Source organism: Gorilla gorilla, chromosome 17 (genome assembly GCF_029281585.2).
Source record: "Gorilla gorilla gorilla isolate KB3781 chromosome 17, NHGRI_mGorGor1-v2.1_pri, whole genome shotgun sequence".
In the NCBI taxonomy this organism is placed as follows: domain Eukaryota; kingdom Metazoa; phylum Chordata; class Mammalia; order Primates; family Hominidae; genus Gorilla; species Gorilla gorilla.
In genome coordinates this window covers 35,997,566-36,023,576 of record NC_073241.2, presented here as the reverse complement: position 1 = coordinate 36,023,576, position 26,011 = coordinate 35,997,566, and the positions used below count along the sequence as shown (strand labels likewise).

Sequence of the window (26,011 nt, the reverse complement as noted above, 5' to 3'; positions counted from 1 at the left end):
CTATGTTTCTGTCATCTGTACATTGAGAGGAATTTCTTTTACTCCTCGAGGCTGCTTGGAGAATTAGTGACAGTGTGTGTAGAGCATGTGCCACCCAGCAGGCATTTGGTGTCGAGACCACACCTCCTCCCCCTTCATTTTCAGCCTAAATTTGCATTTTGTTCTTAAGACTTTCACTCGCCTTAATTTTGCTCTTTCCTCTGATTCCCACCTTATCGTCTATCCCATGGAGTCACTAGGATCTAAGTGGGTAACAGTCATGTATGCATGTATGTGTATGTATGTATATACTTTGTTGGTGTTGGAGTGTGGTGTGTGAATGTGTGTGTGTGTGTGTGTGTGTGTTGGAGTTACTGGGTGACTGAAACTGTACACATCAGGCTGTGGTTCTGCTCATTGGTGGAAGCGCTGTCAGGGGTCCTGCCCTCAACCCCAGGTCTGACCCTTGCAGCGCAGGCAGGACATTCTGGAGGAATCATGCCCTTGGGAGGATCCCTGAGGAGTGACTGGTGGGTATTGGTGAATAAATACCCCTGGTCCCTTGCTCTGGGTATGATGACTCTGAAGCACATGTTCTGTGCTGTCTCTCAGAGGTACCTGGCAGGGCTGAGTCCTGGCTGCCACAGTGGAAACTTTCTTGATGAAGGTCCATTTAACTGCTGCATTCCTTTCCTGTCTCAGTTCCCCACTCCTCCACTGATGTTTCCTGGGATTAGCACCCTAAGGAAGAACTGGCAGTCAAATTAATATCCTAGCGTTATTTCCAAACACAATTTTTGTATTTGAATCTTTGCCTCAGGATCTACTTCCAGGAAATTCAGACTAAGACACACATTTTTCTTTTGGCTCCTTGAATCCCCATAGGCCTGACATTTTGCTGTTTTTATCAAAAAGGAACAGGATCAGAGAGGGAAAGTCACTTGCCCAAAGTCACCCAGCTGAACAGTGGTAGAGTTCAACTTTGATCATGAGATGTCTGGCCCCAAGGTGGAGGCTTGCTCCTCTCCCATGAGACTCCTTCCTTATCAGGGTCAAATGAATGAATGGAGGATTTTAAAAGTGGGGTCTCTGATGCCTTTGCCAGATAAACCCCAGGCTCATGGCTGGCGCCTGTTTTCTCATTCTTACCTCATTAAGAGTAGTAATGAAAAACATGCTCAGTGCTGACCATGTGCCTGGGGGTGTTGTAGGCAGTCCACTTACTTTAATTCATTTAATTTTCACAATAACCTTGTTTTTACTTCTAGTTGTTATATGAAAAAACTGAGGCAAAGAGCAATACAGAGAGTTGCAAAAATTCATACCGCTGGTCCAGGTTTGAACCAGTCTGCACCTGGAGTCCTTGTTTGTAACCATGGCACCCTGTCTTCACACATATCTCATCATGGAGTTCCATCTTGTGTTAGGCATGGCACTGAGCAGCTTCTTTTAAGAACATAATTTGTAGCCAGGTGCAGTGGCTTATGCCTGTAATCCCAGCACTTTGGGAGGCCTAGGCGGGCAGATCACGAGGTCAGGAGATCCAGACCATCCTGGCTAACTTGGTGAAACCCCGTCTCTAGTAAAAACACAAAAAATTAGCTGGGCATGATGGTTGGCGCCTATAGTGCCAGCTACTTGGGAGGCTGAGGCAGGAGACTGGCATGAACCCGGGAGGTGGAGCTTGCAGTGAGCCGAGATGGCGCGACTGCACTCCAGCCTGGGCGAGAGAGCAAGACTCCATCTAAGAAAAAAAAAAAAATTTGTAATTATGTAAATTACTAATTCTACTTCAAAGTGCCACACAGCCTTCATGTGATAAAATGAAGCAATTGGTAAGTCTAAGCATTGAGAAAAAACATTATTTTTTCCACTCCCAGCTCCATTCCAACAGTTGGGACAGTGTTTTCTCTGTGCCTATAGAAACCTCAGCTCCTGTGCCGAGGAGTCTGGTCCCTTTGGGGAATGTGGCAGTCAGGTGCTGGCAGGGACCTCGAAGTGGCTGAAGGATCATTAAGAAAAAGCTGTTTACAAAGGTGTGGGCAGGGCCAAGGGGAACCATGAGGATGGTGCAAGGCCCTGGGGTTAGCATCATCTGGGAGCTGTCACCACACTCCAGGCTGATGGGGCCATGGAGAAGCTGTTCCAGTAACTCAGAGGGAGAATCTACAGCTGAAAGAGGAGGCCAGGGGACACATCACTCCCTGTGCCCTTTGACTGCATCTGGATGCCCCCACTAACCACACTACCATCTCCTTATTAGATTGGAGAGGTTGCAGGGCGGGGTTCTAAGCCTCCTATTGTGGCTCACCTCCAACAGTGAGCCAGCAACAGCTCCCCTAGCCCCACAGCCCAGGGTCCACTTAGCCCCTCTATCCTGCATGGTCCCCTTCCCCACTGGGAAGCAGATACCCAAATGAGCAGCAGAAACCTGTCTCTCTCTGCAGGGCCCTCTGCTCCTTATGAGTGGTGTTTTGTGGGTGTCCTCCCTTGGTTTTGGATGGGAAACACCCTTTTCCCTTCCACAGGGATTGTTTCTGTGGACCCCACCCTGAGTGGGGTCCCTGTTGGGACAACGGGCAGGTGGGGATGGTGGGACCAACTCTTTAGGACCAGCAGTGCCAAACAGATCCCACTCCGGGGAAGTTCATTCTAAGTGTCATGGGTCCTCTGGAACTTTTTGAAGGTTTCCTGTTTTCTTCTCCCCCTAACCAGCTCATCTGATCCCCTGGGATCTCTACTAAGATGCTGGCAGCCCAACCACCTGGTCTGGCCCTGGACATGTCTTCAGGGACTGGTTATGCTTCATGACCTGTGTTGCAGTCATTGGTAAGCAGCACCTGCTTCTAGCTTTACTGTTGGGCCAGATTTCATCCCCACCATGGCTCTTCACTGCGGCTGCTTCCTGCTCCCTCCATGGACCTGCACAGAATTGTCCCATGTTTCTGTTTGGGCACCACTGAGGAAGGAAGCATGAAGGATGCACAGGTCAGGCCATTCTATTGCCCTCCTGCTGCTGGGTCTTTAATCCTGGGATGGCTTCAGGGGCTGGTCCTTCTCCATGGCCTCTCCACATATCTCAGGTTTCTACTCAAAAGTCACCTCTTGGAGGGGTCTCTCCCTGTCACTGTGTTTGGAACGGCTCCTTCAGTTTCTTTCTAGCTCATCTCACTCTGGTAATGTCTTTCATTACCACCACCACGTGACCTGGTCTTATGACCTGTTAGCTTCCTTCATCAGGCATGAGCACCAGGATGGCAGGGGCCTCATCTGTCCTATTCCTCCTGTGGCCTGGGTCCTAGCACCCTGTCTGGTACAGTGTAGGTGCTCAAGGGAAGTTTACTTTGTAGAACTGTCTACCTGGGAGATGTTGCTGTTAGTCTAACCTGTACCATTTTGTAAACCTGCAGCCATTTTGCACACCCTGGTCAGAATGAAACATTCCTTGGGAACTCGGGCCGTGAGAAGCATCCTTCCTGATCACCTGACTGTAGAAACATCCTTATCGCACCCTCCCAGGCAAAAGCCCAACAGCCTGACTGCAGGAACATCCTTGCCATATCCTGCCGGGCAGCAAGCTCTACCGCCCAGACCCCTCCTTCCCAGTCCTATGATCACCCCAGCCTGTGAGAGGCAGTTGGTGCTGGCAGTAAGCTGGTTTCCTCCTCTGCAGGGTTTTGCTAGTAATAAAGGTGTTGCTGTTGGAGCCGCCAACTGTCTTTCTCTGTCTTTCTTTAACCCTCGCCTTGCCTTCAAAATCTAACAATAGCTCTACCTCTCCATTTTACCAAGGAGGATATGAGACTCAAGGAGAGCAAGAGACTTACCCAGAATTACAGAGTCAGTGAGTCACAGAGCCTGAACTTGAGCTCAGTTCAGCTGAATCCAGAACTCATGTCTTCCTGAGAGTCCAGGGAAGGAAAGGTGGAACTGCAGCCAGTGGGTGCCCACAGGCTTGTCCTAGGAGACCACATGCAGCCTCCTGGGAATTGTGTCCTCTTGGGCACAAAAGAAGAACTGCTCACCTGTGCTGCATCAGCTAAGTGTCCCCATTGTCCCAAATTGTTATATTTTTTCAAAGTTTTGTTTTAATAACTAGATTTCTCACAGCTCAGTGTTGAAAACAAAGCACAGAGGCATATGGAAAGCCGTGTTTGGGTTTTTCTCATTTTTTTCCCAGTGACTATACAAATGAATGTACAAAAGAGCACAAATACGCTCATATTTTTTATATAGAGATGAGGCCCCCCCCACTCATATTCCTCTGCCACTACCCTTCCTTTTTTTTTTTTTTTTCATGGGAGGACCTCTCTTTCAATACTAGTCCATGTGATTTGGGAAGGCTGACCCACCCTGGGCAATCAGATCAGCAGGATAATTGATTCAGGAGTGGTCATGTGATCCAAGCTGGGCTCATGGAAGTCATCCCTGAACTTTTGATGAAACTGCTGGGAATGAGGTGCTTTCTTTTTATTGGCATATCTATTTGTAAGGAAGTAAGTGATGTGAACTTTATGGGGCCATTTTTGCTGCTCTCTCAAAACAGCCTGCCTGAAAAGCAGAGCTGACACAGGAAATGAAGGGACAGAATGAGCCTTGGTTGATGTTAGTTGACCCCGATCTCACTGAGACAGAAGCCCATCTACTCATGTACATTTTTAGTAAGTAAAGCCAAATAATTCAGTGTTCTGCTGGATCCAGTTAGGTTTCAGTCACTTGCAGTCAAGACAGTCCTGCATAATAGCACTTTCTGTGATGCTTAGGTCCCACCTGCCAGAGCTTTAGAACTGTAGAAGGGTAAAGTGAACCCAGGCAGTGCTGAGCTAGCCAGTCTCCTGGCTAAGCATGCAGAGGAACCCTGGAGTCACTACCACTTTGGTCTGAAGAATAGCCTTGCCTGCTGCTTACCATACAGCCATAGGGGTATTGCTTCCCTGAGCCTGTAGGCATTATACCTCTTTTTAAAAATGATGTTTATTTAAGAAAATGTTTTGTGCAGATGGTGTCTTGCTATGTTGCCCAGGCTTGTCTTGAACTCCTGGCCTAAAGTGCTGAGATTATAGGCATGAGCCACTTTGCTTGGCCAGCACTATACTTCTATTAGTTGTCAATGCTTTTTTGTTCTGTAGTTTCTAGTGTGTGCTTGAGCATGTGTGTGTATGTGTGAGTTTATGTGTGTGTATGTATGCATGAGAGTGTGTGTGTGAGTTTGTGTGTGTGTGTTTGTGTGAGTTTTTACCTTTATCTTGCAGGGTCATTGCAAGCATCAAGTGGGATCATGTAGGCGCAGCACTCAGTCCAGTGACTGGCACATATAGTGAGCTCTCTCTGTTCTCTTTTCTCCTCCTGATTCAGAGAATGACTTAAGGATCTGTGATGTCTGCCAATTTTCAATGCCCTGCATAAATAATGGGGAGTACTGTTGCCATAACTTTGCACTAGTTTTAATTCATTTTATCTGTTTAGCATGAGATACCTCAAAGTCCCTGAATAAATTTATGTCATATATATATATATGCACACACACACATAAGTATGTTTCTTGAGAGCTGACAAGCTTAGTTTTTGTTCCCTGATGCTGCAGTAGAGGCCACTGTGTTCTGATTTTTGAGTGATGGCTGCCAGCTCTCCAAGTGTCACAGTCAGTGAGGCATCCATAGGGGCAAGCGCCAAGGATGAGTGTGGCCAGTCAGCATCTGCAAGCCCGTTTTGTCTATCCTCTTTATTTTTATAATATGTTTTATTCATTTTTTAGGTTTATCATTTAATCTGTTATAAACTTCTCTCCTAAAATGTTTCCTAGTTCTACTAGGGGTTAGTTTCATGAAACAAGTCCAGAAATAGTCCAGGGCAGCCAGGGATACACAACATGCCATTGGGGAGGGAGAAATCTTGTAGATTGAAGGTTTTGTTGTAGGGACAATCGTTCCAATGGTCTTCAAGTTGCTAAACCCAACTCAGGGCATTTCATCCTATTTCCAGAGAGCAGCGAGCAGAGACAGCAAAGGGAACTTGGTCAACAAAAAAGAGGAACAATAACTCTCCCCTTTCCAAACAGATTTTCAGAAATCCAAAGCAGTGAATTCTGCATTTCACATTGGCCAAGACTATAAAATTCGCTCACTACAGTTACGAGAAAAACTGGGAAACTCATTTAAAGACGTTAACCAGGGCCAGGCATTTTGGCTCATGCCTGTAATTCCAGCAATTTGGGAGGCCAACGTGGGAGAATCACTTGAGCACAGGAATTTGAAACCAGTCCAGGCAACAAAACGAGACCCAGTCTCTACAAAAACAAAACAAAACAAAAGCTGGGTGTGGTGGCGCACACCTGTTATGCCTGCAGTCCTACCTACTCAGGAGTCTGAGCTGGGAGATCACATGAGCCCAGGAGTTCAAGGCTGCAGTGAGCTCTGATCATGCCACTGCACTCCAGCCTGGGAGACAGAGTGAGACCATTTTTCAAAAAAAAATTATAAAATAATAAAATATGCATAAATAAATAAATAAAGACATTTAAACAGTGCTCCTTGGAAAAAGTGAATCTATGTTCCCTTAGTGAAGAAGATGAGAATAATGGATATAGCAGGGAAATGGACAGCATTGGCCACATTAGACCAAAATGAAAGTCATAACAGGTACCCCAAATCAGTACCATTAAAACCACATAATGTGACCATAATGCAGTCAAATTGTGACCAACAAAAACAAACTGACAAAAAAGGTATCATGGAGCATACGAATTCTAAATCTAAATTGAATGGAGCTCAGAAGGGCTTCCCATTGAAAATGAAACCATGTGTATGTAAATGAATTGTAACAAAGCTACTACACAGCAACATTAAAGTGGCAGAGTGGAAAGGTTGCTAAGACAGATATCTGTCATCTTATACCATTTTTTAAGAGAGGAAAAACTACAAAATTATGAATTTGAGTTCTAATTGAGGGATAAGACAATGATAAAGGCAATAATTGTTAACATTTACTGTGCTTCAGTCCTACCCTGTGCTCATTCATGCCCAATAAGTGAAGAGCTGGAACTGAAAGCTTTTTTATATTTATTCAATTGTAGTCTCCCTCCAGGGTGTGGAATCATGTATAAAGGAGGGATAGTGTTTAAAGAGGTATTTTCTGCATTTTTTACTTCCATAAGCAGTCTCTGCTGTGTGAGTTCTTGTATGAACTATGAGTCTGAGACAACACTGAGGCTTTTTTCGTATTCCTTACTTTCATAGCTTCTCTCCAGTGTGAGAACAAATATCTACTCACGATGAATGAAGATGAAAGGCTTTCCATAGACTTTACCTTCAGAGGGTTTCTTTTCACACTTCTGTAAGACAGGAGAGTTCGGGAAAGATGTTCTCAAGCATGTTAACTCATTGAGCTCCCTTCCAGTATGTCCTCCTCACATGTTCAGTACAGTGAAAAATTAATGATGATTTCCCTGCCTTTCACTCACGGGGCTTCTCACTATTGTGAATCTTAAGATGGCTTTTAATTCTGGTGACTTTGCAAAGTCTTTTTCACATTTATCACATGTATAGGGTTTCTTCCAGTGTGACTCCTTATATGTGCATGTTTTGAGCCTTGCTGAAGGCTTTCCCACATTCCTTACATCCATAGGGCTTCTCCAGAATGTTCTTTCTTAAATGTTTATTAAGGTGTAGGGAATATCTAAAGCCTTTCTCACTTTTGTTACATTCATAAGGTTTCTCTCCAGTGTGAAGTTTCATATGTCTCATAAGAAATGACTGATAACGTAAAGGCTTTCCTTCATTTGGGACATGTATGGCTTTTCTCTCCAGTAGTACTACTCCTGTATGGACAAGAATTTGGAGCAGGGACAGAGGTTTTTCCACTTTGATGATTCTTATTCTTCATCTCTACAGAACAGGACTGCATCTGGACAGCATGGACTGAGTTATTTCTGAAGATGTTTTCACATTGAGTAAAATTATACATGTTCTCCCTAACATGAGTTATGTGTGCCCTAAGGCACATGTCTTCACTACAGGCTAATTCAAATGGACTCCACTCATGAATGTTTGTCCTTGTATTAATTTTACTATGTATATGATGGACACTGTTCTGACTGCCTGTCCATGTGTTTGATTTTAGCTGTTTTTCTCCCATATGAAACCCAGTGAATGTTGCACTTCAAGACTATCATGTTGATTGTTTTCATATATATTACTTTATTGCAATAGTTTTTGGGAAACAGGTGGTTTTTGGTTACATGGAAAAGTTACTTAGTGGTGATTTCTGAGATTTTGGTGTACGCATTACTTGAGTAGTGTACATTGTACCCAATGTGTAGTCTTTTATCCCTCACCCCCCTAACCTTCCCTCTGAGTCCCCAAAGTCTATTAAATCATTCTTATGCCTTCACTCTCTCATAGCTTAGCTCCCACTTATAAGTGAGAACATACAATATATGGTTTTTATTCCTGAGTTACTTCACTTAGAATAATCATCTCTAACTCCATCCAGGTTGCTGTAAGTGTCATTATTTGATTCCTTTTTAGGGCTGAGTAGTATTCCATGGTGTATCTATAACACATTTTCTTTGTCCACTCATTGACTGATAGACATTTAACCTTGTTACACATTTTTGCAACTGTGAATTGTGCTGCTATGAATGTGCATACATGTGTCTTTTTCATATGACTTCTTTTCTTCTAGGTGGATACCCAGGAGTGAGCTGATACTAATTTAAATAGAGATAATTATAAAATAAAGTAATGACCAAGTGAAAATTACCATTTCTAGTAGTAAAACAAAATACCTTTATTGAGTAAAGCTTGAACATATTTCTGCTCACATAAAGAACATATAACTTTTGTATTTTGTATAAATGATATGCTTTATCTCACTAGACTCATCCTATGGTTAATTGGTGGGGGAGGGTTGGAGAAAGTAACATATCTTTAAATTTAGCTTCTTGATTCACATTTTTCTTCAACTTTCAATAGCTCTCTTTTAGTTAAATGCCTCCAGGAAGATGTTCAGATGCTTTGGGCTTTCTGTGGCCTCAAGGCAAAGGGAAAGTGAATCTGAAGTCTCTTATTGTCTTCATGCTGTTCTCTACACCTCTGCTTTCTCTGTGGCAGAGGGTCTCTCTGGTCTGATCGCTGGGGCCATTGCATTGCTCTTCTCTGAGATGAAGCTTGTATTCTCGAATCAGAGTACAGTGGAATTCTCTTGCTTTATTAGCGTCCTGTTGGCTTGGATAAGATCTTCAGATCTCTGTGAGTTTCAGCATCCTTCTTCTTCCACAGTATGTCTGGAATGGTCACATGTGACTTTTTGGTGGGATCATTTTGCCCCTTGGTGCAGTGGCCCCATGTTATGTATGTTAGTTTTTAACTCAGTTAAGTTGCTTCTTATTTACCTCTATGACACTTCCACATTGCATAGATTCATAGGTCTAGTAGGAGGTTTTTTATATAAACCAAGCTGCCAGAAACAGAAGAATGCTCACACAGTAAGTCAGACAAACCAAATTTATTACTCACAGAGGAGCAGGAAGAATCAGCAAAACCATAAGTTCTATGGCAAGCCTGACCCTTGCGGTCAGAAAAGTTGCCCAGGGTTGATGGAGTCTCCTCTGCACATGCCCCACTGTGTACTGCACTGAGGAACCCCTGAGTGGTCCGCCCTAGGTTTCACACCCCATGTGCACCTTGGCTCTTTGAGTTTAAGGGCTGCAGTAATATCCTGTTCTAGGAACAACAAGGACAGAGCCCAGACTGTCCCAGACAGTTTCTACTCATCTCAGGATATTGTCTTCTTGGAACTTTCTAAAATTATTCTGAGAACTAGGAGGTACAGAAAGCTGAGTTGGTCAAGGCCATTCAGGTCTTTTCCTCCTGACCACAGAAACAAAGTAGACTATAAAACAATAAACATTGGCAGAAGTAATCATATTGCATTATGATAGCCATTCTTCATTATGATAAAAAGAATTTATCCTCCAAAAAGTTATCTGAGTTCTAAATCTGAATGAACCCAGCAAAACATAGATTTGGGACTGTTGTTACAGTTTAATAAAATATATACTAAACCAACAAATTTAATTAAATACATAAACTCTAGAAGAAGTATAAAAATCATAAAGACTCATTTCAGTAAAGGTTGGCATACGAAGTTATCAGATGTATGACAGAGTAATAGAAAATGTTGACACTGCTTAGGGCAAAGTGAATATGATTGATATTCAGATGAACAAAGAAGATAGTAAACTCAATAGAAAAATGGGCCAAAAAATTCAATACATTGTTAACAATCTGACAAATGCAAATGTACACAAATAAAATGAGATCTGTATTTTCACCACTTGCTTAGAAAGTATAAGAATCCTAGATAACATTGAGTGATGAGGATATGAGGAAAACAACCTTTATGGGCAATGGATGGGAAATTAAATGGTTTTAACCATTTCAGAAAATAACATGACAGGACCCATTTGAAAGTATGCATACTCTACAACCTGTCTTGATGATGGGTACATATACCTGATATAGTTTGGATGTGTGTCCCCTCCAAATCTCATGCTGAAATGTGATCCCCCATGTTGGAGGTGGGGCCCAGTGAGAGGTATTGGATCATGGGGTGGATCCTTTATGAATAGCTTAGCACAGGAATGTCCAGCCTTTTGGCTTCCCTGGACCACAATGGAAGAAGAATTTTCTTGAGCCACACATAAAATACACTAAAAATAGCTGATGAGCTAAAATAAATAAATACATAAATAAAAAAAGAACCCCCCCCCCCCACACACACATACACAAACTCTCTTTTGTTTTAACAAAGTTGACAAATTTGGGCCACATTCAAAGCTGTTCTGACCTGCATTCAGCCCACAGGCTGCAGGTTGGACAAGCTTGGTTTAGCACAATCCACTTGAGTGAGTTCTCCTCAGTGAGTTCATGAGAGATCTGATTGTTAGAAACAGCCTGGGACTGCCCCCTTCTCTTACTCCCTGTCTGACCATGTGACACACTGGCTCCCCTTCACCTTCTGCCATGATTGTAAGCTTCTTGAGGCCTCACCCAGAGCAGATACCTTTGCTTCCTGTGCAGCCTGCAGAACCCTGAACCAAGATAAACTTCTTTTATTAAAAAATAAATTACCCAGGATTGGGTATGTCTTCATAGCAATACAAAGAGACTAACACAGCCCCTGACAAATTGTGACACATGACCAAAAAGTGTTTTCATGAGGATACCATAAGGAAGTGAATATTTCAGTAGCAGGATATCAGTGTGAATTCTACTGCAAGACTGGATAGGGAAAATGTGGTTGATTCATTTTATTGAAAACTATGCAGCAGCTACAGGGGAATAAACAACCAAAAATAACCTACAGCAATGTGGGAATGTATGAAGGATGTTATGCTCTGTGAAAAAATTAGAAATAAAATTAGATTTATAGCACAATACTCTTTAAGCAAAATGTATACACTCATGTATATACACATACATACACTCAGAAAACAACCTTCTTATCTTGTAAGAATTCTTTAGGAGTAAAGAACCTATATCAAACACATTAGCATGCCTGTCTGTGACAAGGGATAAGGAATAAAAAAATGAAACGAGTAAAACCAGAGAAACTTGTAGGAAACAATAATGATAATGTCTCATGAAGTAAAGAATGTGATTAATTTTTTGCAACTGTGGTATAAAAACAGATTGTCAAAATCAAATGTAATGAGCTTTAGCATAGAGCCTATTGTAGGGCAAAAATCAAATTTAAATACTTAGTTTACATAGTTTGATGCAGGAATGGTCTCCTATGTGAAGTAGTAAGATACACTAAACAATCCATGGGTGTATGGGAAGAAAATACTCAAAATGCTACTTATATTTATTTTTTACTCATTTTTCCAACAGTTTAGTATCTAAATGCCAGGGGAGGCCAGATGTGGTGACTCACACCTGTAATCCCAGTGCTTGGCTGGAGTGGGTGGGGGGCAAGGCAGGAAGAACACTTGAGGCCAAGAGTTCTAGACCAGCCTGGGCAACCTAGTTGGTTTTTGTGTCCACAAACAAAAAATTAAAAATTAGCCAAGCATGATGTCGTGCACCTGTAGTTCCATGTAGTAAGGTTGAAGCAGGAGGATCACCTGAGGGAGGAGTTTGAGGCTGCAGTGAGCAATGGTTATTCCACTGCACCATAGCCTGGGGGACAGAATGAGACCCTGTCTCTTAAGTGAAAATAAGTAAGTGCGAGGAGAACACATGATCTTTCTAGTTTTCAGTATCTCTTGCAATTCCCTGTAGATTATTTTGCTTATTCCCAATGTTCCAGGTGTTTCTACACATTGTAGGCTTGTTATTCTACCTACTCAAGGCCCCAGATCCAGCAAATGTCCCAGAGATGGGCTCTGTTGCTAATCTGTGATCATCAAGGAAGGGCTTGTTTTTCTCTGAAATTTAGTTCATTGAAACTTTAGGCACACAGTTTTTTGATGGCTTTAAACAAAAAAATAATAATTTTTTTAAGTTCATCCAATATTTTCTCATTATGGCAGGAGCAATTGTCTTTGGTAGCTTTATTTTAATTGGAAGAAGAATTTCTAACATTGGCATTGTAATGAGGTTTTTGGTCTTTGACCCTAGTGGAGCAATTAAATCCATGTATATTTCTTCTCTTATGCATGTATTGAAGGATCAAATGAGAAAATATATGTAGAGTGCACAAAGTGTCTAATGTACACTAGTGATATACAGTTGTTTTATGACTACACACCGAAAACACATAATCAACCAGATTGCTTCCTGAGAACTAGAGCCAGGCTTTTCCAATGATACTTAACTGTCAAATAATTCTATTCAATTTCTCATGGGACTTAGGGTTTGGTCCATGAAGTGCTGCCACAGTATGCAGATCAATTATGTCAATAAATGTGCTAATTTATTCAGCAAACATATTCTTGTAGCAATAGTTACTCAATGAAAGAAGTAACGTATTTAATTTCTAGTAGAAGCTACTTCTCATTGTGAACTCGTTACAAAGCTTGAATGCTCTAGCTATTTTGAGGAGCATTAATAAGCATTACCTAAAGAAGATGATATATTCCCTAGACAACAAGAATTCTTATTTCTCTTTATCTTCTTTTTGATAAATGCTATAGTCTCTTGGTAGTGAATCCAGATTCTGTGGTGTGGGGAAAAGAAAGAGAGATCAGACTGTTACTGTGTCTATGTAGAAAGAAGTAGACATAAGAGACTCCATTTTGTTCTGTACTAAGAAAAATTCTTCTGCCTTGAGATGCTGTTAATCTGTAACCCTACCCCCAACTCTGTGCTGGCAGAGACATGCACTGTGTTGACTCAAGGTTTAATGGATTTAGGGCTATGCAGGATGTGCTTTGTTAAACAAGTGCTTGAAGGCAGTTTGCTTGTTAAAAGTCATCACCACTCTCTAATCTCAAGTACCCAGGGACACAATACACTACACACTACGGAAGGCCGCAGGGACCTCTGCCTAGGAAAGCCAGGTATTGTCCAAGGTTTCTCCCCAAGTGATAGTCTGAGATATGGCCTTGTGGGAAGGGAAAGACCTGACCATCCCCCAGCCAGACACCCATAAAGGGTCTGTGCTGAGGAGGATTAGTAAAAGAGGAAGGCCTCTTTGCAGTTGAGATAAGAGGAAGGCATCTGTCTCCAGCTCGCCCCTGGGCAATGGAATGTCTCAGTGTAAAACCCGATTGTATGTTCCATCAACTGAGATAAGGAGAAAACCGCCTTAAGGCTGGAGGTGAGACATGCTGGCCACAATACTGCCCTTTAATGCACCGAGTTGTTTATATACGTGCACCTCAAAGCACAGCACCTTTTCTAACCTTGTTTATGGCACACAGACATTTGTTCACATGTTTTCCTGCTGACCCTCTCCCCACTATTACCCTATTGCCCTGCCACATCCCCCTCTCTGAGATGGTAGAGATAATGATCAATAAATACTGAGGGAACTCAGAGACCGGTGCCAGCGTGGATCCTCCATATGCTGAGTGCCGGTACCCTGGGCCCATGTTTCTTTCTCTATACTTTGTCTCTGTGTCTCCTTCTTTTCTCAGTCTCTCATCCCATCCAATGAGAAACACCCACAGGTGTGGAGGGGCAGGTCACCCCTTCATGTGGGATGTACAAAACAATCCTCCACAAATTTAAATTTATGCCTATGATCATGTGTAATGAAATTAGCCCTCAAGTGCCAACTTGAGACCATATTCAGAATGAAAGCTTCAGAAACCCATGGCAAACACATGAATATAAGACCATTTTAGACACAGTCCCCAGATTACCTCTGAATTCAGTGGGGAAAAAGTGACAAGGAGCAATATTTAGGGCATCTAGGATAGTGCTACCTTCTCATCCCTAACATAAGCAAATTAAAACTTCATACTAATGCTCTGAAGCCTAATAATAACTAGTAAGGTTTATGTCTGTCAAGAAGCCACTGCAGGCTACTGTTAAAACCAGCTACACAACCATCTGGAAGACGTTTGCCTCCTTCTGTTTAAAAACAGTCCCATGTCTACTCATGATGTAGTTAAGGCTGTATCAAGATCTTCTATCTCTCAGCAGGGGTGTGGTTTCCCAAATGCTAATGTTTGACCAACAAAAGTTTTGCAGCCAGAGTTTGTGCAAGTATTGGTAGATAGAAAATACAAAATCCAACCATTTCTCATGAATGATTAAACAAAAAAAAGAATGCAAGAAGCCTGCGTGCATGTGTGTGGGTATATGCATGTGTGTGTGTGTATTCAGGTTTGTTAACTTTATTAACTTTGTTTAAAATTTAATTTTAAAATTAGATTGGGGAGTAAAATATCATTCTTCCTCTCTCATCATAAAACTTTTGGCTCATGGGATTCTGACATTCCATCATGCTTGGAAAAGTTGGATTTATGAAACCAGTCACTGGACGGAGCATGCCTATGCAGCTCTTACATGGGTGCTCCCTATTTTGTGCACAAGCATCCTCAAGAGACCAAAGATAGTGATTGAGAGAGACAGGCTCTGAAGTCTTTTTATTTCAACTTCTTGGAATCACCACCTTGTTAATGAACATCAAAATCTTTTGTGTCATTTATCAGATTAATTACTTTTTCCATAAAAAGTGTGAGTTGAGAGGATAACAAGAAACTCCCTGTCCCTGCTTCATCCTGAAAACAGGAGAATCAATATCTTAACCCTGTTTTTGAGAGATGAATGGGTATGTCAACATTGCTTGGCTATTTGCCCTTCCATTTGGGACAGATTACCACTGCACTTTCCCCTCAATCTCTAGAATCATGGCTTATAGAAAACAATTTTGTACTGAATTACTAAATGCATCAAAACTTTATTAGACTTATTATCAAAGAGCATGCTCAGATGTATCTATTATAAATAGTAATAAAAATATAAAAACCTAAAAACAATATTATAAATAACAGAGAAAAGCTATGCACTGTTATGAAAGCCTTTCATATTTAGGGATATCAGGTAAGGTTTCCCTTGGTGGGGAAGATGAAGAGCAAACTAAAATAAGAGTAAGAGCTGGCTGGGTGTGGTGGCTCACGCCTGTAATCCCAGCACTTTGGGAGGCTGAGGCAGGTGAATCACGAGGTCAGGAGATCGAGACCATCCTGGCTAACACCGTGAAACCCTGTCTCTACTAAAAATACAAAAAAAAAAAAAAAAAATTAGCCAGGTGAGGTGGCAGGCGCCTGTAGTCCCAGCTACTTTGGAGGCTAAGGCAGGAGAATGGCATGAACCTGGGAGGTGGAGCTTGTAGTGAGCCGAGATCGCACCACTGCACTCCAGCCTGGGCAACAGAGCAAGACTCCATCTCAAAAAAAACAAACAAAAAAAACCCAGTAAGAGCTAATTATATAAATCTGGGATGGTAGTGGGAAAAGCATATGAGTAAGAAGACCAAAGTCCAGGAGACAAGAAGAAATACATCTGAATCATTTAGTTCAACAATGTTCATGCCACAAGAAGGGGGAAAGAGAAAGGAAACAAATTTTGTACTGCTTGAACCCATTTTTGGACTCTTGCTATTTATCCTAGTACTAATGTGAAGTCTTTGGGAGTTTTTAAGCAAAGCAATTTACAATGCAAATTGTATTTACATTTCAAGTAATCATTCCAGATATAGCACAGAACCATTTTTGGAGAGACAATCAGGGAGAGCTCTTTAGAGGTGCTCACCATAGCCCAGGTGAGAGAGTGATGGGCTGGAATCCATGATGGCAATGAAGATAGAAAGAGAAAAATTCATTCAAGAAATAGAGAGAAGGTAAAATCTGACAATACTTGGTTATTTGAAATGGAAATGTGAAGAAGAAAATGTCAAAAATTAATTGAGATGTCTGGTGTAGGTAGAAGTTGACATCGTTTGCTGCAAAAAAAAAAAAAAAAAAACACACACACACACAAGAAGAATACCACTTTCTGTGAAAGAGACATCTGGGTTGCTTAAAGTATGAAATGGGACTTTTCCAATTTCATGCAGGTAAATTAGGAGGGCTCAACCTTGAAGCACAAAAGATGGTGATTATGGTAACACTGGCCTTGAGACCAGGACCTGTATCAGACTCTAGAAAGATCAGTGTGATTTGGAGCAGCTACACACTGGAATATTTCAGTGAAAAACAAAACAAAACAAAGCATTCACACTTATTCTTGCAGTCTTGTTTTATTTGAAGGAGTAAATAATTGGGCCTTATTCAGAGCTGCAAGTTTTGGTAAGCCCTAAAATGAACAAAAAATTGTATAAAATGGAAGCAATTCACCAATTCTATTCACTTAACATTTACTGATTTTCTTCCAGGTTTAAGTATTATGATAGGCATTGTACAGTAATTACTTTATTGACCATCTTCTCTGGTGTTTGTATTAATACACAAAGAAATCTAACTTTAAAAGTGTAGCATTGCTTTCAGCTGACACCAATCATTACCTGTTATCCCAATTCATTAAATCAGATTGTTTCAGCAATAAGTTACATTTTGAAGTTAATGAAATACTTAAAAGGCTGTGATGTTGTAGCTGCAGATGTAGTATGCAAAACACATTTGATTCATGTTGTTCAGCACAATTTCATCTTAAAATCTTATCTATAAAACATTTTTACACATCTATTATTCTCTTGCTTTATGTAAAGTTTGTCATTTATCTCTATCAAATTTACATTACTAGTATTTCTCAACCATAAAAGACAGCATTAATTTTTACAAACATTAATGATGAACTATATTCACTCATAAGTATTTATGTCTAAGTTGTCTTAGATTTACTGAACAATTTCTGAATAACTAATGGCTAGCCTTTTATTATTCTATGATGATAAACATTTTTACAGCATCCATGCTTCAGAAATATTTTTGAAAACATTTCTATATGGGTCAAAATTTAAATCAGTTGTAATATGTGATCCACTCAAATATATTCTCCAGGATGTGCTATTAAAATGAAATACCGAAGTGGTTCCCCAAGACACCAATTTAAAGTGTATATGTGCAGTGCAGGGTTACTGGACCAAGGCACAGTGTAAACAGCAAAATTTTATTTTTTGTTTTCTTTTTCCTAAAATGTTCCTTACTCCCAGTTACATAAAAATGTGTATTACAAGCAAACAAAAATTAACAGGAATAGAAATAACTATAAAGTATATTCACATTAATATCAGCTTTGCTTTATCTATTAAAGGATGTAACACACTTGTGGTTTTCAGGACCTTGTAACTCCTGGTTCATTGGAAAGCATAGAAATTCTTCAGAGCCTCAAGAGTTGTGTTTAATGCATTATTTAAATAGTGTCCAACCACTAGTTATATAGCTTAGCACTCAAATAGCCTTTGAAATCTCTGTAGACTCACCTCAGTTGAGGAGTCCTGATAATTTACAGAAGTGTGTAGTGCACTAAGAGATCCCTGATGTACGATGTCTTTGCCTGTGGAGTGTTTCATGTGTTGATCCACTGGAGTGTGTGTGTGAGTGTGTGTGTGTGTCTGTGTGTAGGTGGGTGAGTATGGGTGGGTGTGGATTGTGTGTGTGTGTGTGTATGTGTTTACATTGTGGTATGTGTTTACATTGTGGTATGTGTCTGTTGCGGTGCCGCCATTTGGGATTTGGAAGAGTGAGGACCATAAACTTGTCAACATTCCTACATGCCTGCTTCATAACAAGTGTACTGAACGTGGCCAAAAGTAACTAAACCAAGTAAACAAATTAGACATTAATTAAATTTAATGCTGGGCAGGAAAGAAGTATTCAAGACCATGTAAAATGAAGAAGTATAACCAAATGAATGAAATTTTTAGATTGATTCGTAGAATGAGACAGGAATATTTTTTAAAATTTGTAGTTTCTAATGAATAACAGCATATAAAATAAGAATCATATGGCTCTCAATTGACTAAAAACTGTACTTAAGATTTGAGCCAGTGAAACAACCATATATGATCTTCTAATTCCACTTTTCTGTCTCAAGAATGACTTGTTAAAATGATTTTTTTTTGAAATTTTACATTCTCATCTTGAAAGAGCTTCACAAAACTTACATGAGAATCTGGATGCTCATAAGAGGTCTGATTTTTTAATGGCATGTTTGTATTTTTGTTATGTACATCAATGTCAAGCATTTGTTTCCTGAGCTGTTCTCTACAACACAATTTAACTTGGACACTCAGTAAATGGTCGGTTGGATATTCAAATCAACACCTTAGTTCCATCAATTTTCACTTCATATAAAAATGCCTGATCTTCTATACTCATCAATGAAACAGAGAGAGATGAAGGAGGGAGAGCAGTTGAGACTGAGAGGATGACAAGCACACCTCATTCTGCAGTGGATTTCCTACACTCTCCACTTCTGAATGCTTGGAAACACTTGCCATGCTCAAAAAATGTTGGTATTTCCTAGGCAGCAAATGGGAGTTAAAGAAAGTCCATATTTCTATATTACAATAGCTTACACTATAATACACAGATGGCATACATTTCTAAGCTATTTCAATTCACAGAAAATGTAGATAAATTTAGGTGAGCAAGATGTAAGAGAAGGGTTAGTAATCAAGCTGAGTGTGATTGTGAGATTAAATCTAATATTATGCAATTATTGTATAATTGTATCAGTTGACATATCTGTTGAAACAGAAGGTGCGAGAGTTTTGCATGCGCTTCCGAAATGTACTGGATGATGTTAGGAGAGAGGCGGGTCAACGTGGCTAGGCCAGAAGTGTTTACTAATTGAGGCTTAGGAAAGTTAAGCTGCTAATCAGAGACCGGGAGATAGAGGCTCTAAAGTGTATAACATTTATATTTAATATATATTTAATAATATATAATAAAGTCTTAAAATGCCAGTTTTAAGTCTTTTCATTTTCTTCTTAAAAACAGAGGTTTTATTGCGTTTGGTCCACAGTCGGTATTTCACATTATCTCATAGCGCAGGGCCCCTGGGGGGAGGGCTCTGTGCAGTACTTGGCGTGGCCTGGGGCGGGGGGAGATAGAGCAGTAGACCTGGTCAGGCCCGGAAGGGGAGAAGGAGGGCCGGGGCTCCTGAAGACCTACTGAGGGGCTGGGCGCGGCGGCTCACGCCTGTCATCCCAACACTTTGGGAGGACGAAACAGGCGGATCACATGAGTGAAAGAGTTCCCGACCAGCCTGGCCAGCACGGTGAAATCCCGTCTCTACTAAAAATACAAAAAGTTAGGCAGGCGTTGTGGTGGGCGCCTGTAGTCCCAGCTACTCTGGAGGCTGAGGCAGGAGAATCGCTTAAGCTGGGAGGCCGAGGTGCGGTGAGGTGAGATTACTCCAGTGTGCTTCAGACTGGGCGACAGAGTGAGACTGCATCTCAAAAAATCAAAAACAAAAACAAACAAAAAACCCTACTGAGGGCCACGGAGGTGGGGGAGCTAGGATGGAGAGGGGTCAGGCTTAATCCTGGCAACTCTGAATTCCACTAACTTGTACGGGTCTCTGTTTCCTCACCGGGCCCCAGCATAGGTCTGAGGGTCAGAGGTCTGTTGGTCTGAGGGTCCTAGGGAAATCCAGCCACTCAGGAGCCTGAGATATTTTAGCATCGTGGCTGGGCCCCCTCTCCCAGGGGACTCATTTCCCAGCACCGTCTCCACTGTCTCCGCCCCATTCCTCGGAGAAGAAAAAACTTTCTTTCTTTTGTTAATACTTCCTGAAACTTATGCAGGTACAGAAACCACAAACTGATCGGCTGACAAAAAGGGGAAGAGGAGAGGCAACCAGAAACCTTCGGGGACTGGTTCCCTCCATGCCCAGGTCTCTTCTCCCCAGCACAGCTCAGCCCACAGCCTGGAAGTGCCAGTGGGGACCTTCACCCTACACGCATCAGGATACGGCCTTGATCCCTTCCACCACAGCCCGGTGGCTCAGTCCTGCGAAGGAACCAAAGCAAGGGGAGGTGGGGGAAAAAACCCTGCTGCCTGATCCCACGCTGCCACTCACAGACCCTCGGTTGACTGGCAGCACTGAACAGGTTAAAAAAAAAAAAAAGATGAAAACACAGAAAAACCCAACATCCAGACGGGGAGACCATGTGTGGAGAGAGCGTGCTGGGAGCCTCCTGGTAGTAAGGGGCCTCCCCTGGCCCTGGGCAGTTGCCGGCGGAGGGAGCCCCGTGGGCCACTGGGCCACCCGATTAGTACTTGGGTTCGTATATTTGCCGGCCTAGGCCAAAGACCTGGCTGCTGTGATTGGCGACCTGCGTGTAGCCCATCTTCAGGGACATGGAGGAGTTCTCACACTTGTCGATTCCCAACTTGGTGTCATAGATGTGCTGCTGGTTCCCGGGAGCCGTCATGCCCACCTGGCTGGCGCACTTGTTTGTACCCATCTGGAGGCTGATGGTCGAGTTGTCCATGGGGGGCAGGATGCGGTTCTTGGGGTTGTAGAGATGCCTCCTCGAGCCGTATGCGGTCATGCCTGACTGGCTGGCACATTTGTTGGTAATCTGCAGCCGGATGACGCACTGGCTGGCCTTCATGGTGGTGTCGTCGAAGTTCTGCTTCTCTGAGTACTTGTCACAGATGTCCACCCAGCTCTGCAGCCCCTTAGTCTTGGCCTTCCCTGCCAGGGTGAGAAGAGACACCTGCACCTGCATATCGTTCCCACTCTCGAACAGGTCGTTGGCCTCAAATAGGTCCACGGGATCATGCCGTAGCTGACCATGGCCTTGAGGAAGTTGGAGAGGTTTTCTAGCTGGTGCCAGTTCTACACGGAAGCCGTTGATCTTGGGGACTGAGCCCGGCTGCAGTTTGTTCACGAGTGTGCATAAAATAATCCCATCCTTCAGGCCCTTCTGGAAGTTGGGGCGGATGGAGAGGCCAGTGAATCCCTTGATCCAGCTGCGGAGCTCTGCCTCCTTCTGGGAGTCATATTTGGACAGAAGCCTGCTCTGGACGTCCGCCAAGAGCCTGTAGGAGGGGCCCTTGTTGAACGCGTGGAGCTTACGGCTGGAGGGCGCCACCGCGGGGCGGATCCGACAGGACTGGCGGCTAAGTCTTTCTTCTAGTTCGCAATATTTTGTTTTCACCGCACCATTGTTTTACTACATATCTTTTGTGTATTTAAAAAATGTGTGGAAAATGTTAGACCATTTCCCTTTTTTCCACCTTCCCTTTTACCCTTTACTGCCATTTACATCCACACATCCACACACACATACATCCACACACACACATACTGACCAAAATTAGTTTCGATGTACGAATGGGTTATTTGAAGCAAAAAGTCAATCTATATTAGTAAAAGTGTCATGCCAGTACTAATTATATTTATAATCCTTTTAAGAAGAAAGAACTTCCGGCCGGGCGCTGTGGCTCACGCCTGTAATCCCAGCATTTTGGGAGGCCGAGGCGGGCTGATCATGAGGTCAGGAATTGAAGACCAGTCTGGCCAAGATGGTGAAACTTCGTCTCTACTAAAAATACAAAAAAATTAGCTGGGCATGGTGGCAGGCGCCTGTAATCCCAGCTACTCGGGAGGCTGAAGCAGAGAATTCCTTAAACCTGGGAGGCGGAGGTTGCAGTGAGCCAAGATCGCGCCACTGCACTCTAGCCTGGGTGACAGAGCAAGACTCCGTCTCAAACACAAAAAAAAAAAAAAAAAAAGAAAAGAAAAGAAAAAGAAAGAACTTCCTTAATTTTTTGAAGAGACTATTCTGTATCCATTTTATAATTTTGTGGCCACTGAAAAAGATATATTAAATCACAGACACAGTGAATATAGTAAGTGGTAGTTTAAAATGTTAAAATGTGAAGTCACACCTGTACTCCCAGCACTTTGGGAGGCTGAGGGGGGAGAATCGCCTGAGGTTGGCAGTTCGAGACCAGCCTGGCCAACATGGTGAAACCGCTTCTCTACTAAAAATACAAAAATTAGCCAGCTATGGTGGCACAAATCTGTAATCCCAGCTACTCGGGAGGCTGAGGCAGGAGAATGGCTTGAACCCTGGAGGCGGACTTTGCAGTGAGCTGAGATCAAGCCACTGCACTCCAGCCTGGACAACACAGTGAGACTCTGTCTCAAAAATAAAATAAAGTGTTGAATTTTTACAAGTCGTTGTTCCTATTCTAATTTTTGAATGCAACCACAGCCTCTAACAAAACAGCCTCGTTAAACTAATTGGCTGATAATGAATTCTTAAGTAAAAGGGGAATTCCACAGAAATATATATGGCTCTTTTATGTTTAAGAAAAGTAAGAGCCTGAAAAACAGATGTGTTCTGTAAAACGGAATTACTTTCTATCCAGTTCCACTGGTTCGCAGTGTTTTATCTTTATATTAAAACACATATAAATGATTGATGATGATTTTTTTTCTTTTAGACACTGCTGCTGAATCCATGGAGAGAAAAAGGATAAATTTCCAGAACTATGGTCCCTGTGCTCCAGTTCGCCAGGCGGGCGCGGCGGAGACGGAGACTGAGGAACGCGGCTGGGGCCATGCGGCGCTACCGCGCGTGGTGGCGCTGTGTCTGGCCTGAGGCTTCTGCTGGCTCCTTTACACCTTCAGCCAGCTCCCCATGTCCCCGGAGGAAGGAGTGCGCGGTGGTGGCGGGAAGCCGCAGGCCGCAGTGGCTTCCTGGCTGGCGGGAGGCGGATGCGGTGCGGTGATAGGCGCGGGCAGCGCTGGTCCCGCTGCGAATCCCGGCAGGTGGGACAGGTGTAGTCTGAAAATACAGCCTGTTGAGAAAATGCATCTAGGTGAAAGACTGGAAGAAACAGTGACCATGTTGAAGTCAGCTATTATTTTCAGGATCAAACCTCTTCAATTCCAGATTTTTGCTGAAGATCAACTACATCACAGCTTTAAAGGAAGGCTTGACAGGGGTCATTTCTACAAATATTTAATTATACAATATACTCCATAACCTTTCCAAGTGAGAATGCAGCAGAGTGGAAAAACTCTTTAAACCATGTGGTTTGCAGAGATTGTCCTTGCTGTTATTCCTGAAAGAAGTTGACTCTCACACTGATAGCATTTTTAAAAGACCAGCTGATAATATTTGGTCTTTACTAAAGAAATTTAATTCCACACAAATTCTGCAATGGCCCCAGAACACAAGGAACGTCAAATAGGATGGTATAGTCGCTTTGCTAGGCATCCATACTGTGGAAAAGCTGGAGTAAACTCTGGAGTTATGTTGACAAACATGACTTGAATGAGAAGGAAGTATTTCAAGAATAATATGACAACTGTGTGACTACAATGAGGAGATATACTTATGACATGGCTTAAAATGTACAAGTTAAACATTACATGGGCGATCAAGATCTGTTGGATATCATGTTTTTTCATAATCCAGAAAACCTTTTTGTCTTTCCGTGTCAATGGAAGTGTCATCCAGATCATTGTCTATATGGAAGCAGTTGCCAAGAAGCAGAAGAAGGAATCTTTATTTTTCACGGGAACAGAGGTATTTACCATGATGATAAGCAACCAGCATTTAGAGCTGTTTATGAAGCACTGAGAAATTGTTCTTTTAAGATGACAATATTCATTCATTAATAAAACCTTTAGAATTGGAACTACAAAAAACAGTGCATACATACCGTGGAAAAATTTACTAAATATTTATCAAACAATTAGCAAAAACATAAGAGATCGCTATGTCAGATCACCAAAGGAAAGGTGAGTCTTGTTGCCTGCTACATCAAATGGATGAAAAGAACAAAGCATCGGAGGATAAGTATGAAGGAACTGTCTTGGGTGAAGCATTAAGGCAGGAATTATTCATCTACAGAATTTTTTTTTTCCTAAAGAGGTTAAATGAGCAGTATTTTCAGGTAATGAAGAATAAGTTAAAATCTTGGGCTTCAACAAAGAAAAATTTTTGGCCTCTGATGTTGTGTAATGTTACTTACTATCATTCCAGTATTGATGAAAATATTATTGAATGGTTTTAGCCTGCAAACTTCTGTTGACTCATACTCTCAAGAGTGGTGGGGCTGTGAAAATGAAGAAAATGTACCTCAAACACAGTGCAAACACTCAGACCATGAGTAGAGCGATAATTTTACATCAGCACTAACCTCACTTTAAATGTATGAGAGAAAAGTTTGTCTACAGGAGTAGAAACAGTTCTGTTTCTAAAGAAATGTGATGTAACCAATGTAACCATGGATGATCTATATCTGCCTTTATACATTTCATCTCTGTTTTAAAATATTTTTATGATAATCATATTTAAAATTATTTTTAGATTATAAGGAAGCTGCATGTTAAAAATTGAGCTGTATAAGAAAGAGGAAATATAGTGAAAACTTTGGGGTTTTAATCTGTGCGTGTGAGAGAGAGTGAGAAATATAGTGTTTTCATTGTGTATGCATTAAACTGTCTTGCTAAAACTCAGATCTAAGATTGTTAAGTAGATATTTGGGGAATTTTTTTATCACTTTAAATGAAAAATTTCAGCTTTACTGGGCATTCTTGAAGCAAAATATGTTATGCTGATGATAAAGTGAGAACCTTAAGAGTACACTCATTAGATGGTGGAAAATGTGATGGACCAAAATGCAGAAGCTATACACGTCCTGTGAGTAGTAATTTTAGTTACAATGCAGTAGGAAAATGTGGTGCATTTAAACTTTTCTTCTACCGCATAATGGCTTTGCAAGATACTTGTAAAGAAGCAAATGTCTAGAGCCTTACTTTAAGAAAGTTAAACAACTTTGGTGAATGATTTGGATTAAGATTGTTACATCCATCTATAGAAATGTGGTTTTAATTGGGTTTATGTGAGTGAGTATCTTCCTTTTTTGACCACTTAAAACAGTTAACTTTTTAAGTCTTGAAGATAAGAAAAATATTACTTATCTAATATAACTATTTTAATAGTTATCTAATTTATAGTTATCTACTGTAACTATACATTCTGAATACTTAGCATGTACTGTGCTGGGGCACATATCTTATTTTCCCAGCTGCTAAACGATTATCTTCCTTTTCTCCCTGGTATTTTAATGCTCAAGTAGAAAATGGAAAATCATGAAGGAAAAATATCACTTGTGAAAATCGTGGCAGTTAGCTTTATGAAGACACAGTGGCCTCTGTGGGGACATGGGATATGCAGAAAGAGATGGCTAGTACAGTTGTTCTGTCTTCTGCAGTTCAGTCAGGGACATATTGAGAGAGGAAAGTTTAAGCAGGTACATTAGAAATTGATAACCAGCCCAGCATTCTTAGAACAGATGGGTTTAGAGAACACGAGTTGTAGTTCCTTGGCAGAATGCCATGGTGGATATGAGAAACTGTGAACTGTGTTGAAATTGAGCTTGAGCAGAAAATGAGAATACTAAAAATTTGAAGTTCAGAGGGTATGCATTAGATTATTTCTAATGGTCCCCATATATGATCATTGCCTGCCTGACTATATAAGACTCCTGTTGGGAGCTTGAGAATAGATTGCTGAGCTTAGCCCTTTGGAGACTCTGGTATGCTGTGTCTGGGATGGAGTCTGCAAAAAAAAAAATTTAAAGAAGAGACTTAAAAAT

The 26,011-nt window shown here is 41.6% G+C and overlaps 2 pseudogenes; one reads left to right on the top strand and one right to left on the bottom strand.

Moving 5' to 3' along the window:
* Window positions 1-7,544: 7,544 nt before the first annotated feature.
* Window positions 7,545-21,653, bottom strand: LOC129528473 (calponin-2-like; annotated as a pseudogene).
* A 1,207-nt stretch (window positions 21,654-22,860) lies between these two features.
* LOC101136795 (glucoside xylosyltransferase 1-like) lies at window positions 22,861-24,222 on the top strand (annotated as a pseudogene).
* Window positions 24,223-26,011: the final 1,789 nt, after the last annotated feature.